Here is a 12,765-nt window from a genome sequence, read left to right as displayed (position 1 = left end):
CAGAAAGCAACTGGCTTTCTAGTTATGTCCAGCTTTTTATCTGCCAGTATCCCTGATTCCTTCTCAGCAGGGCTGCTCTCAATCCCATGGGCTGATTTCTCCAGCTTCAATCCCTCTGCAGAGCATCCAGTCCCTCAGTTGTGTCAACTGCACCACTCAGCTTGGTGTTCTCTGCAAACTTGCTGTGGGTGCGCTCAATCCCACAGTCCATGTCACTGATGAAGATATTAACCCGTCCTGGTCCCAGTGCAGACCCCTGAGGGACAGCCCTTGTCACTGACGTCCTCTTGGAGACTGAGCTGCTGACCACCACCCTCCGGATGTGACCATCCAACCAATTCCTCATCCACCTAACAGATGCTTCATCAAATCCATTTCTCTTCAATTTAGGGAGTAGGATGTTTTGGGCAGCTGCATCAAAGCCTCTAGAGAAGTCCATAAAAACACTATCTGAAGCCCTTCTCCTGCCCACAGATGCACTCCATCACAGTCACTCCATCACAGAAGGCCCCTCAGTTGGTCAGGCAAGACTTGCTCTTGGTGAAGCCATGCTGGCTGTCTCAAATCAGCACCCTCTCCTCCATGTGCCTTAGCACAGATTGTAGGAGTGTTAGTGTTGGATAGAGGGAGGGAGAAGAACACTAAATGGACATTGCTTTTATTTAGAAGTAATTCATGATCTGGGCACTGTATTCTGCTAACAATAAAAATCTCAGCAGGGTGGTTTTCAACTGGTATCAGACCACTTGGGACTGTTTATTTCTACCGAGCTCTTCAGACTGAAACCTACTTATCAACACAGAGCTTCTTTGGCTCTTTGTTGAAGTTATCTCCAATGCTCTGCCAAAATAATGACAATGTTGTGACACTCTCTGAAGGTTTGCTTTGATTACCTCTGCATCATGGTGACACAGAACCACTGGACTGCTTTGATACTCGAGAGAAAGGACAACAGGTTACATAAACAGTGTCTTCTAGCCACAGAAGATAAACAAATTCCTCCCAGACCCTCTGAAGTAACAGCCTAGTTCATTTATTACTGCTTCAGACTAAATCACTGCTAGGTTTTTTCCCTAAAACTGGTTTGTACATCAGTGCAGACATGACATATTACACTTGCTTTCATTTTTACGGAGTCAATTCCTACATGCAGTTACCCCTTTCTTATGTTCTTCGGAATTATATTTCTCAGTTTCCTCATATGTGTCTTAAAGAAGTAATGCCCCAAAATATATGATAGCAGCTAAAGCTTCACAATTAAATAATTCTGATTTTACTGGAGTCTCATACGGCCTAATAGTTTATAGTGCAACTCAGTGCCTTATGCATGCTGAAATGCCTTCAAATAACTGCATCAATTCTCCAGTGTATATTCCAAGACATATTGACTCGTGCTTTAACTATTTTGGTGTCTTGGATGACTAATCAGCTTTGTTGTGAGTCAAGACTTTCTGTAAGGATATGTGGAATTGCTGCTTCCAGAAGAGCAATACTGGATGAATTTGCAATGGTTTTAAATAGATCCTAGCAAGCCTTATCATCTTAGGCTCTTCTGCAAATCCATCAGCTGTTCCATCAACAATTTTTAACTGCCAGTTTCTCAACATTATTTTAACTTTTGCCAATTTAATGTAATTCCCCCTGCTTTATTGATTTTTAAAGCTTAATAACAACACATTAGGACGTAGTCCAAAGATGAAAGTTTTATAATCCAGCTGGAGTTTTACCATAAAACCCATTCATCTGCAGTAAACAGAATTGTTCACAATGAACAAATAAACAATTTTGGTTTTGACATACTCTTCCAACTTGCCATGTTACCTAGGATTGGTTTTCTTTTTAACACAAAGAAAGACATGGACATCTATATAAAAACAAGGTGGAAATGAACAAATTGGCCAGAAAAAGTTAGATGTTACCATCTGATGAAAAGTAACATTTCCCTGTAGGAGTTAATTGACATCACTGTGAAAAAAGACAAATATAAACAGAACAGAAGCCTTAATACAATAATGACTCCTGAAAAAGGTAGTTGCACCATAATTTCATATTTGTAACTGTAAACTTAATTAATGCTTCATTAACAGATTGTAGCATCTTCCTTATGGACGATATTTCTTCCCAAACCTAAAACAATGATTCTGATAATCTTCAGCCAAATATTTGTTTCAAGCAGCATCTATCATCTTCTTAATGAAAATGTCAATAGCACAGAGAGAAGCAGTACATTTTCTGCAAATAAGGTATGTAGAAAATATATATTTCTATGTCATAAATCTAATATGAAAAATATCTCATGTTGGTTTTATGACATGTAAACATATTTGATATATTTTCCCTCTAAATCACATTATTTAGTACACTGCAGGACATCTCACTTAAAAGGACTCTAAGATCACATTTTATTTCTCTATGACCATGGTTCCAAATTAAAAAAAAAAAATCATGTTTTCCATTTGACACTTACAGAAGATTGATTAAAATCAGGGGAAACAACAATTGCTATTATTTCTGTCAGCTCTCAGTCAAGCATTCTCTCTTACAATTTTTAACAGTACTTAGGCTTTTTTAACTTCATGTAAATATTTTTCTGGTTCACTATAAATATTAACTTACTTTATTAACACTATCACTTCACCAACTTTCAGTTACTTCTCAATTATTTGCAGTGTTTCCATCTAAAAGGTATCATCAGTGGGCTATTCTCCAAGCATCAACTGGGACCACCTCTGTCTCAAATTAGAGCTTAGCACCTACTGCTGCAGTACAAGTAAACCAAACAGTCATGACTGTATTCTGGTGTAACAGAATACAATTATAATTGTTTAAACTAAGTACAGAGATGGAAAGTCACCAGAGATCGAAAGTCATCACTAGACATAATGGCATGACCTTATTTTTCTTGCTCACATTTCCCTCCTGTCTGCTGGAATTAGTCTAGAAGGACACTGCTGTCTCATCTGAAATACGTCTCCTGACGTATGTGTCTGGATGTGGAACACATTTTCTCTGTGGAGCCATGAGCCTGACTTTAGTTCTGTAGACTCCACTTAAGCACTGTGAACCAGACATTCTAGTAAGAGACATTTATCAGCCGGTTCCTGAGAGACCTGATCATCTCCATCCACAAAAATTAACAGCCAAAGCTCTCTGGATCTCAAGATCCACTGGCTCCATTTCAGACAAATCCCTGTAAAAAGATTTTTTTGCATATATCCTGATACAGTTACACAGAAGGGAGCATTAGTGCTTGCACCATCCAACACTGACCCCAGAGGACACCTGATTTGCATGCAGACAACCACGTGAACCAGTGCTCCAAGAAGCTCTGTCAGAAGAAGGGCTGATTTGTTAAATGCTTCTGTCCTGCACAGGGTTTCTGTGATGCCTCAAGGTAGTCCAAATCCAGAGGACTGAAAGCAGGAACAAGGACTGGTGAGCCTTGGGAATGCTAAGAGATGGGACTCAAAGCTGAATCCTGGTCTGATAATGTCCACTTAAGAAGAGAGGACATCTCATGCTCCTTTCTTTCTTTTTTGGGTTAACAGACAAACATTTGTCTCTCAATTAAATAGATACAATTCTAAATATAGATGGGGAAGTGGAAAGTAACTTCAAGGTGCTATTTGTATGCGGTCATTTTCAAGAGCAGAAAAGAAACACTAGAGTACAAGCAAAACATCAGGCAATTGCCAATACAAATTATATATTTTACAAAATGTTTCTGCAAGGAAATTTTACCACAGTATTTCTTATAATGGCTGTCAGGCAAACAGTGAGAATGTGGGTCTGATTTGACACTGACAGAATCCCAAGTCTTTGCATGGCAAGCGTAGTATCGGGTCCTTGCGATGTGTATTATACTGATTGGCATAAGCAGAATGTAATAAAAAGCTCAGTAGTGGTTTTGCCCCCATCTTGCTTATTTCTCCGATGTGATACATGAAGTTTATCTTAAAGAGGGCCAGTTTTCAGAAACCAGCATCCATCTGTGCTAACAATTTTCCATGCATGCATTTATCTTTGCAGAAATAACTGATCTACATATAAACAAACCAGTTCCTTACATACAAATTCCAACAGCTCTCAGGCAGATTATTTCATCAGCACGTGCAGGCAATACCACAAGGAGGTTAGTACAAAAAAATGCATACGCATCAGTGCAAGTCAGATTCCCTGCTAAAAAACCCAGCTACACATCTCCCAGCCATACACCTCTGATACATCTCAATGTGGAGCACAACTGTAAAATTTAGCACAAATTAGATAACACTTCTCCCAAGAAAATGAGAAACTCTGTATTATTACATCCCTGTGTTACCAATCAAACATAATGAATTTTTGATTCTCTGCAGTATAAAGCACAGTACTGCCAGCCATCTAAAGCAAACATTCCCAGACTCTGAAACACAGCTGTAAATATTCTTGCCCAGGGTGCTGATCTTGGTGGCAATTTCTGGCATTGACTCATGCCTACTTTTCCTAAGTCCATACCAGTAAAATCTGGATAAGACAATAGCTTTATGAAGGCTTCTGTTAGCTCCTGTGAATTACTGCAGTTAGCTGTCCAGTGATGTAAAACTGACATTATTTTTACAATTCCCTCAAACTGAAATTCAAACTAATTTCAGCTATTCTCTCATAGTATTTTTAGTTGAATCAATATCATTCAGCCATTTTGAAAGCTGTTATGACACACATAAACTAATACATACATGAACACATTCCCTATTACAGGACAATAAAGGTTATGCTGCAACTCTTTTTTATACACATGCAATGTTTAAGTGTTCATTAGAGGACCCCAAGAGGGCCATGGGTTCCCTCAATATACTGTAAGTGCTTTTCTCCCTGCAAGGTAACAGCCTCACATCTCCTGCACTTTAATCCATTCTGTGACTGATGGTGACCCCTCCTCACAATCCATGGCAATATTCACTGGTAAAAAGCCCTTCAGCTGTTCTGAATTGGGCCCCCTGAAGTCATATTACCATAGGAGTTTTTGATTTTAACTGTGGTAGTCTAGGCTAGATAGCACGTGAACTCAGGAAAGTAAGTATATTAAAAGGTTCCTCAATTCTCAGATCAGATTTTTTTTTTCATATTTAAAGCCCACAGTAGGGGAAAGAGGAGAGAATTATTTTTTTCTCCTTGCAGCACTTCAGAGTCAATACATTTACTAAGATACAATCTGAATTCCATTCTGAGTTGCAGAATGGTTAGCTAATTGGCAAGCACATACAATTTAAGAACTAGATTTCGTAGATTAAACTCATTACTTCAAGCTTTTTATGTTAGGCTCTGAGTCCCCGCATAACCTCTTCCCCTGCCGATTATCTGCCCTGCTCCCTTTTCATATTCCATTCCCCTGCTCGATGCTGTAATCCAATGCCTTCTCTGGAAAGGCTGCCTCACCTGCCCCCAGTGCTTCCTCCTGTCCAGGCTCCCTCTCTCGCAGCCCCGGCTCCTCATACCCCAGGCTTGACCCGAAGGTTGTGGCAGTCCTCTCTGAGCCCCCGGCACCTCGGCACCAGTGACTTGTGTCACTGAACTGTCACATTTCCCGGAATGAAGCCAGTTACCAGGCGGCGGCGGCGGAGCTGGTTGTTGATCTGTGATACCCTCCAGCTGACTGCCTTTTTAGCATGCACGATCTTCAGGCCACAGACTACGCCTTTCTTTTGTGTCTGGAAAGCCTGTAGCAGTTGCTGGGCACTAGGAACAAACCAACCTTTGTATCGGGGGCTACAAAAACTCTTCTTACCTAAGAGGACTGCAATTCTCATCCACCTTCACTAAAGAGAAAGATTAAATGTGGTCCGGGGATGTTTAAGGATGAGTAGACTACTCCGAAGCAAGGCTTGTTTTCTATGTTGACTGTTTTGCACAGAAAAATAAAGCTCATCAAAGGCTTGAAGTTGCCTTTACTTTGAAAGAAATACGTCATCTTCAAATATGCAAAGCAGGTTTACTGTTGATAACCCAAGAGTTATTGACCTTGTATTTCAGCTGTTCTCAGCGTGCACTTTGGCTTTTTCTGTAATAAGATCATCTTACCAGCAGATGATTATTGATCACTTATGACAGAAACAAAAAGCCTTGAGCAGACTAATCTATTCATTGTGCTCAGTGCAAAATGATGTAAAAATTGACAAACACTCCCCTCTTCCTGCCCACCCCAACTCATACGCCCCCCCCCCAAAAAAAAAAAAAAAAAAAAGGTAGTCACAGTCAAAAACACCATTTCAGGATGAAACCCAGAGAACTAGGGAAGATGGCAAGCAACAGTAAGTTTTACTGGAGACCTGCTTGGTGAACAGCTACCACCTGGCAAGAGCAATGGCACTACCAACCAAGTATGACCACAATTGGAGTAAGTCCTCACCACCTAACCCAAACCTGCTGGGGCCTTCCCCGTGCTGCCCACCCAGGAAGGGGAGAAGATGTATGGCTGCCTGAGAAGGCTGTGGAGCAGGGCTGGGTGGCTCAGGACCCACGGGGCCATCACTATCCTTGCCAACCCAACGCCGACGCCGTGGCAAGATGTGTCCCCCATCCCCAAGTTCTCCGGACGGGCACAGGCAGGTGGGCAAGGAGCAGGTCATGGAGGGAGAAGCTTCTAGACTAACCTGCTCACAGGTTTCCACGATGTGCTTTCTCCCCCTTCGGGGGACCCAGACCGTGACACCCGGCTTGGGGGATGCTTTGGGCTGCTCTGCCCCTCTCCTCTCCGACGCGACGGGCGAGGGCGGTCCCCTGCCCGCCCCAGCTGGAGGGCTACAGCACAGGGGCTGCGGGGCGCTCCGGGCGGGGGGCACGGCCCGGGCCGGGGACCAGCGGGGATGCGGCAGGTACCGGCCGCGCCGGGAGCGGGCAGCGGCTGGCTGTGTCCTCGCTCGCCGCAGATTTTAAGGTTAAGTGCCTGCGATTTCTCACCCTCACAAAAGGGAGGAGGAAGGAAAGATGATCAAGGAAGCAAACCAGGCGAAAAGGAGGGAGAAACAAAGGGAAGAATAAAGCCCTCTCTGGGAGCAAGCAAACAAAGAGGGTAAAAAGAGCTCGGCGGTCTCCTCGGGGGGTAACCCCGCCGGGCTCCCCGGTACCGCGGCACCCCGCCCCGACGTGCGCCCGGGCTGCGGCCCCGGCCCCGCGCCGCTGCCCACGGCCGCGCACAGCGAGCGGAGCCCCGCGGGCAGGACCCCGCGCTGCCCGCCGTCGCCCTGGGAAGTTCGGCGGCGCGGAAACATCCCCGGGGGTCGGGGCATCTTACCTGTCGGCTGGCACTCCTCGGGGAGCGGTGGGATGAAGCGGGGGGAAAAAAAATGGGGAGGAAAAAAATAATAATAAAGCCACCCCAGTTTCCGAAATTGCTCCGCTCGATCAGGTTACTATGGAAATCGTCGCGAGGAGGCAAAAAAAAAAGCCAGAAGCCATCCTCATCCTCTCCGCCTCCGCGAGGCACCGCGGCGCCGGAGCCGCTGCCTCCCCGGGCGCAGCGCTGCGCGCTCCCGCCGCCGGCCGCCCGCTGCTCTCCGCCGCCGCGCACCGGCAGCGGCCCCGGCCCCAGCCCCGCGCCGCCAGCCGTGCTGCCCCCGCCGCACAGCTGGAATTTAAAGGGGCCGTGCTCCCCGGGAGCCGCTGCCCCCGCCGCCCGGGGCCGCCCGGCTGTGCCTGGGTGACCAAAAGTTTCCCGCGGGTGCGCTGAGATTCGGGCACCCGCAGGGACACGGGGGGTGAAGGAGCTGTGTCTGCTGTGCGTGGCTCTGGGCGTTATGAATTATTATAGGCGTAACAGCAGGATCCAAAGGCCTCAACAGGGCTCAGTTGGAATGAGTGCTGTACACAGACTCGGGTAAGAGGCAGCCCCGGCCTCTGAGAGCTTGTAATGTGAGCAGTGAGGGCAGACAGAAGGGGAAAAAGTGTATAAAATGCTTGAGGAGGGGTTGAAAACTTCCTGACCACCCCAGCCAGGAATCACAATTTTTACATTGCAACTAAAAGACTCAAAAAATACAAAGAGTTCTGACACAGATCATCCTGCCTCTGCCCCTTATTCATAAACAGAAGCACTTATCAAGCCTGCCTGTTCTGAGAAGTGAGTTTGGCCTGCAGGACACCCTGGCAAGCCTGGAGGCTGGATCCATTTGAAGACCAGCTGTGGAGAGAGCCGTGCCAACAGCTGCCACTCACAGGCCCATGCAGACTTTGGCCTGGCTGGGTGGACAGAGCTTAGCAGCCCTTGCTCCACTCCACTCTGCCCTATCTGTCCCCACCTTCACACCTCACATGCTGCTCCACTCTGCCCTGCTCCCGTGTGAGCCCTTTCCCTCCACAAGCTCTCTCTCTGCTCCAGCAGCATCAGGTGCTGCAGCTGATTCGGAAACTACCACCCAAATCATGGGTTTTCAGCCCTAGAGAATATATTCCACAAGTTTCTGCTTGTGGGGAATGAGGCTTCTAAGTTATTCCAGCTCTGAAAAATGGCTGCCTGCAGAACACAGGGAAATCCCATCTTTGCTCTGTTCTTGCAGTCTAATACTATATGTGTTTCAGCTGCCAAGAAAGGGAAAAAGTGGGGAAAAAATAGTTTTCAGATGATTGCCTTAAACACCTATGAAGAAAAGGAGCCCCTTCTGGAGTAAAAATGTGCATTTATTCATTCCAGAGTAAGAGCACTTTGCAAGTCATAGGTTTAGAGAAGATAGCTTGCAGTTAATGGTTCCCATGATACCTGTGGGTCTTCAAAAAACCTTCATTTTCCAGCCTGTCAGCCAGTCAAGCCTTGCAGCTCTTCATTTTGCACAAATATTCATCAGTGCTGGTCAGCACAGCTGCAGCTGAAACCACCTCATGAGTTGAGGGAATTAGCTACCAGAGGCATGTTTGGCTGCAGGAGTAAAAAATAAACAAAAGAAACAAAAAACCTCTCCTACTGAGCTCTGTGGTATTTCCCCATTACAAATAATGCCTGACATTTCAGCTAGCCATTTCTATTTAAGAAAGCAAGAGTCATAAAATATACAGCCTAGTAAAAACTGTTAAGAAATAAGAAAGGGCTGACCAAAAGGCAAGAACTGACAGCCACATTGTCCAGGAATCCAGTTTTCCAAATACCATCACAGCTTGAAATATTCCTACCAAAATACCACCATCACTTGAAATATCCCTGAAAATAAATAAGGATAGATTTTGACCATAGTTTACACCATAAAACATACTGGGACATCTGAGGCTGCCTTTTCTTAAAGCTGAGAGACAAGAGAGTGGCTGAGTATCTTAAAATTAGAATTACAAATATATGACCGAAGATCCCGGGTGACCGACATCTTTCAGAAATGACAATCCCTGGAGTGGATAACCTGGAGGTTATTTCTTTCGGTGCATGAAAGGCACAGAGCAGTGAGTTATCTCAGCAGTCTCTGTGCTGCAAGACTTCTCCCTGAAAGGTTAATTGGGTTAGAGGTGTAATTTTTACCCAGCAGAGATGTGCCAGCAGAGGCTTCTAATGTAGATGCAGTTCATACTGACAGAACTATGGTTATGTGAGCATTATATTTTTCACTGTGGCGTGGAGTAATTTCATTTCACCAGCACGAAGATCAGACCTGATGGTCCAGCCACCTCTGCTCAGCCACTCTGTCAGTGCAAGGTGCAGACCCTGGTACCAAAACAGACAGCAGCATGCACAAGGCTCCCACCTCCTTTTTGCCAATGACTACTCTGGAACTGCTGGTCTTTTTCGTAAAAGGTTTTGCATATGGATAGAATATTTTTCTGTTTCTATTAAATGGCCGAATCATTTAATCTTATGCCTCAAGCAGTTTTAGGAGTTTGTGTCTGACAGCAAAACAGTAACCAGTCTTCTAGTCCTGTAAGAAGTGATATTCCAAAGCAGAGAAATATCTTGAAAGTTTTCATATCACCAAGAATTTTCTGCTATGGCCTTTGTAGTTTTACACAGAAAATATCAAAATAATTGTCTATTTTGCCCTTTGTTGCAAAACATTTGACTAACAAAGCATGGTAAAGAATAAAAAAGCTGTGTGATTCTCACACAGCTTTAGAATAAACTGCATAGTTATACCTTTAATATATGAAACTTCAGCACATTAGTTACATTGTAGTTTTCTTCTACATGAGCTGCAAACAAGTATGTTCGTATCATTGACATGAAATTAAATTTATTTCAGGACATACAGTAATTTGAAATTGCAGTATCTTGGCTTGTGTATTTAAATACAATCAATTATCTTAGCTAACATATGTTTATTTAAGTGAATGACCAAACAATGACAAACTTACAAAGACAAAGTAATGTATTATTTCTGTGGGCTTTCAGTCCTTTTAAAATTACATCACCACATGACATATGACCTCATTACAAAGACTAAAGGGGTCTCCTATCAACCATAAAGATTTAAACGTTGCTAGTCAAATACATTAGCATCTTTTGTGTGCTAAATCCCCGTCTCAGACAAAAACCTGTTTATATGACTCTGGTGTCAAGTGGCAGCAGAAGAGTGTGCTTCTTCATCCCCAAAGGATACTGTATTAATGCAACTGTTTCTTGCTACAGCAATATTTAAAAGTTTGCAAACACCAAATACAAAAGTTTGTCTCAAAATCTTAACTTAGTCATTCTGAATATTCTCAGTATTTCCTGCTATAAAATAAAATGTGAAGCCTTTTCAACTTGGCATGAAAAGCATGGTAGTCTTGAATCACACATCGGCATGTCTGAATGAAAAATTACAACTGAACCTTTAATATCTTAAAAAACTTTGAGATGAAAATAACCTGGTAAAGCTCAGGCATTTCACATCTTGCAGGTGAACCTATAGGGGAGGTTCTGTGGCTTCCTTCTGCAAAGATACTGGGCAGGACAAGTAACTGATATTTGCAGAACTCCTTCCAGATCTACTAATGCCAGAAGTCCATTTGCACCACTGCACTTTAACTTGACATTCTCCAGACACCTGCTATGGCTGTTTGTAAGATCCTTCCCTGCCTGCCTCCCTTCCTTCAGGCACTGTGACAGGACTTCCCCCTTCCACTGTCAGCTGAAAGGTTTCCTCACAATTTCCAGCTTGTCACCCTGCTGAGCCTAGTGTGAGTCCGTGTTCCTGATGCCCTGGTCCCTCCCTGCCTCAGCAGGAGAAGGAAAGCACTGATGGAAGATGAACAGGTGCTGGTTGTGTGGAGGACCACTGAACTCCAAAGCCACCAGCCAGAGCTCCAGGCCATACCCTCACTGGATAGTGTGCACAGCAGAAGGAGAAAGCCTAGATGTACTCCACATGTATTCCAAAACCACGGGAATAAACATGTTTAGGAGAGGTAGCACCCTGAATGCACTTCAGGAGAAATGAAGGAAAGGAAAGAGAAAGGAAGGGTCTATCAAGAACAGACAATTCCAGTCTCCATCAAGAGAATGACTGGATAAGCCATTTCAGATCACTGATTGTTGTTAGGATTGCCTTACCCCTTCTTTGTTTAAGTCCAGCCACCTGGTAAGCAACATCCTCCTTCCAGGTTTCAGCAGTCTCCTTCTTTCTGCGTCATTGGCCCTTTTAGGTGATTTTCTACTTTTTTTCTCATAAATTGAGCTTATTATAAAGTTTTCTGAAACACTATTGATATTACAGTTGTCACTGATTAAGATTCTTCCACCTTCCATTGGAACTATGTTCCATTTTAAAGTGTGATACTGAAGTCAGCATCCACTGGCATGTCCAGGTTCTCTACAAGGACACACATGAACCCAAGACTAAAGCACTACTGCTTTCAAGTGGCTGGGACATCTTATGGGAGGCAATGTCACCTGAAAAATTACTTCCATTCTTTTGTTGTAACACTAGGCATAGGCAAATTCACAAGAATGTATATTGTGGAAGGGAAATAGGAGAGAGAAAATGTGTTTTGCCTTGGGAAAAAAAATAGCTGCAGTAGTTTCCAGATTTCTGTTACCATCTTGATAGCTTCTGTATTCTGGCTATATTATGATGTCTTATCTCCTTCTCCTCTCAAAGATGTCTGCAAGACCCATAGCTTTTTCCTTAAGGTTCAAGGAATAATCCCCAGGAGGCTCTAATCCTCACTGAAAGCAAATAATGTGTACTGATCCCCTGTTTACATGTACACAAACACATGCACACACATATCTATGGGAAAAGAAAAACACAAAGTCAAGCATTTCACAGTTAGGAAAGAACACAATTTCAATTGTCTGTCAAACTTAATATAGCCACTTATGCCTATTCATACTCTTAAATAAACTCATATAAGACTTGGTGTACCTATTGGAGGATGTTCACTTGATGAGCATCTTCTCAATTACATGTTTTATCCTAATTGCTCACGATATAGTCTTGTAATGTCTTTATCACACCCTGTAGGCAAAATCTTTGCATATCTAGGTCCCTGAGTAGTGTAGGCAGTAAAATTTCATCATTAATTAGCACATGGGGAGTTACTGAGAAAAAAGGAGAGGAACGTTCCCTCCCCATTTTCCAACACTGACACCACTTTGGAGCAGAGGAACAACAAAAGCCTGACCTTGCACTTGGATCTCTGCGTAGCTGGGGATCACTTTGTCCTCTTCCCTGTTGGAGAAGATAAGGCCTGGCTGCCTGCAAAGGTGTAGGTGCACAGGAGTGCACAGTGATGGGCTCAGAAAGCAGAACTGCTGAAATGCAAGGCATCCCTGCAGCATCTGGATAAATGTGATTTTCCAAGATCTTATCATTTGAGCAAGTTTTGAAATGG

General features: G+C 43.8%; 1 protein-coding gene across 1 annotated transcript in view; it reads right to left on the bottom strand.

Annotated features, from left to right (window-relative positions):
- Positions 1 to 7,505, bottom strand: part of NAV3 (neuron navigator 3) — a 509,399-nt gene extending 501,894 nt beyond the window's left edge. The window contains exon 1 of the mRNA XM_039704096.1: positions 7,271 to 7,505. The gene's annotated coding sequence lies outside the window, so the exon portion shown is untranslated. The remainder of the gene's footprint in view (positions 1 to 7,270) is intronic.
- Between the last annotated feature and the right edge of the window lie 5,260 nt (positions 7,506 to 12,765).

Source organism: Passer montanus, unplaced genomic scaffold, assembly GCF_014805655.1.
Source record: "Passer montanus isolate IOZ18808 unplaced genomic scaffold, ASM1480565v1 scaffold17, whole genome shotgun sequence".
In the NCBI taxonomy this organism is placed as follows: Eukaryota; Metazoa; Chordata; class Aves; order Passeriformes; family Passeridae; genus Passer; species Passer montanus.
The sequence above is the reverse complement of the archived record's forward strand: the minus strand, read 5'-3'. Positions and strand labels throughout refer to the sequence as shown.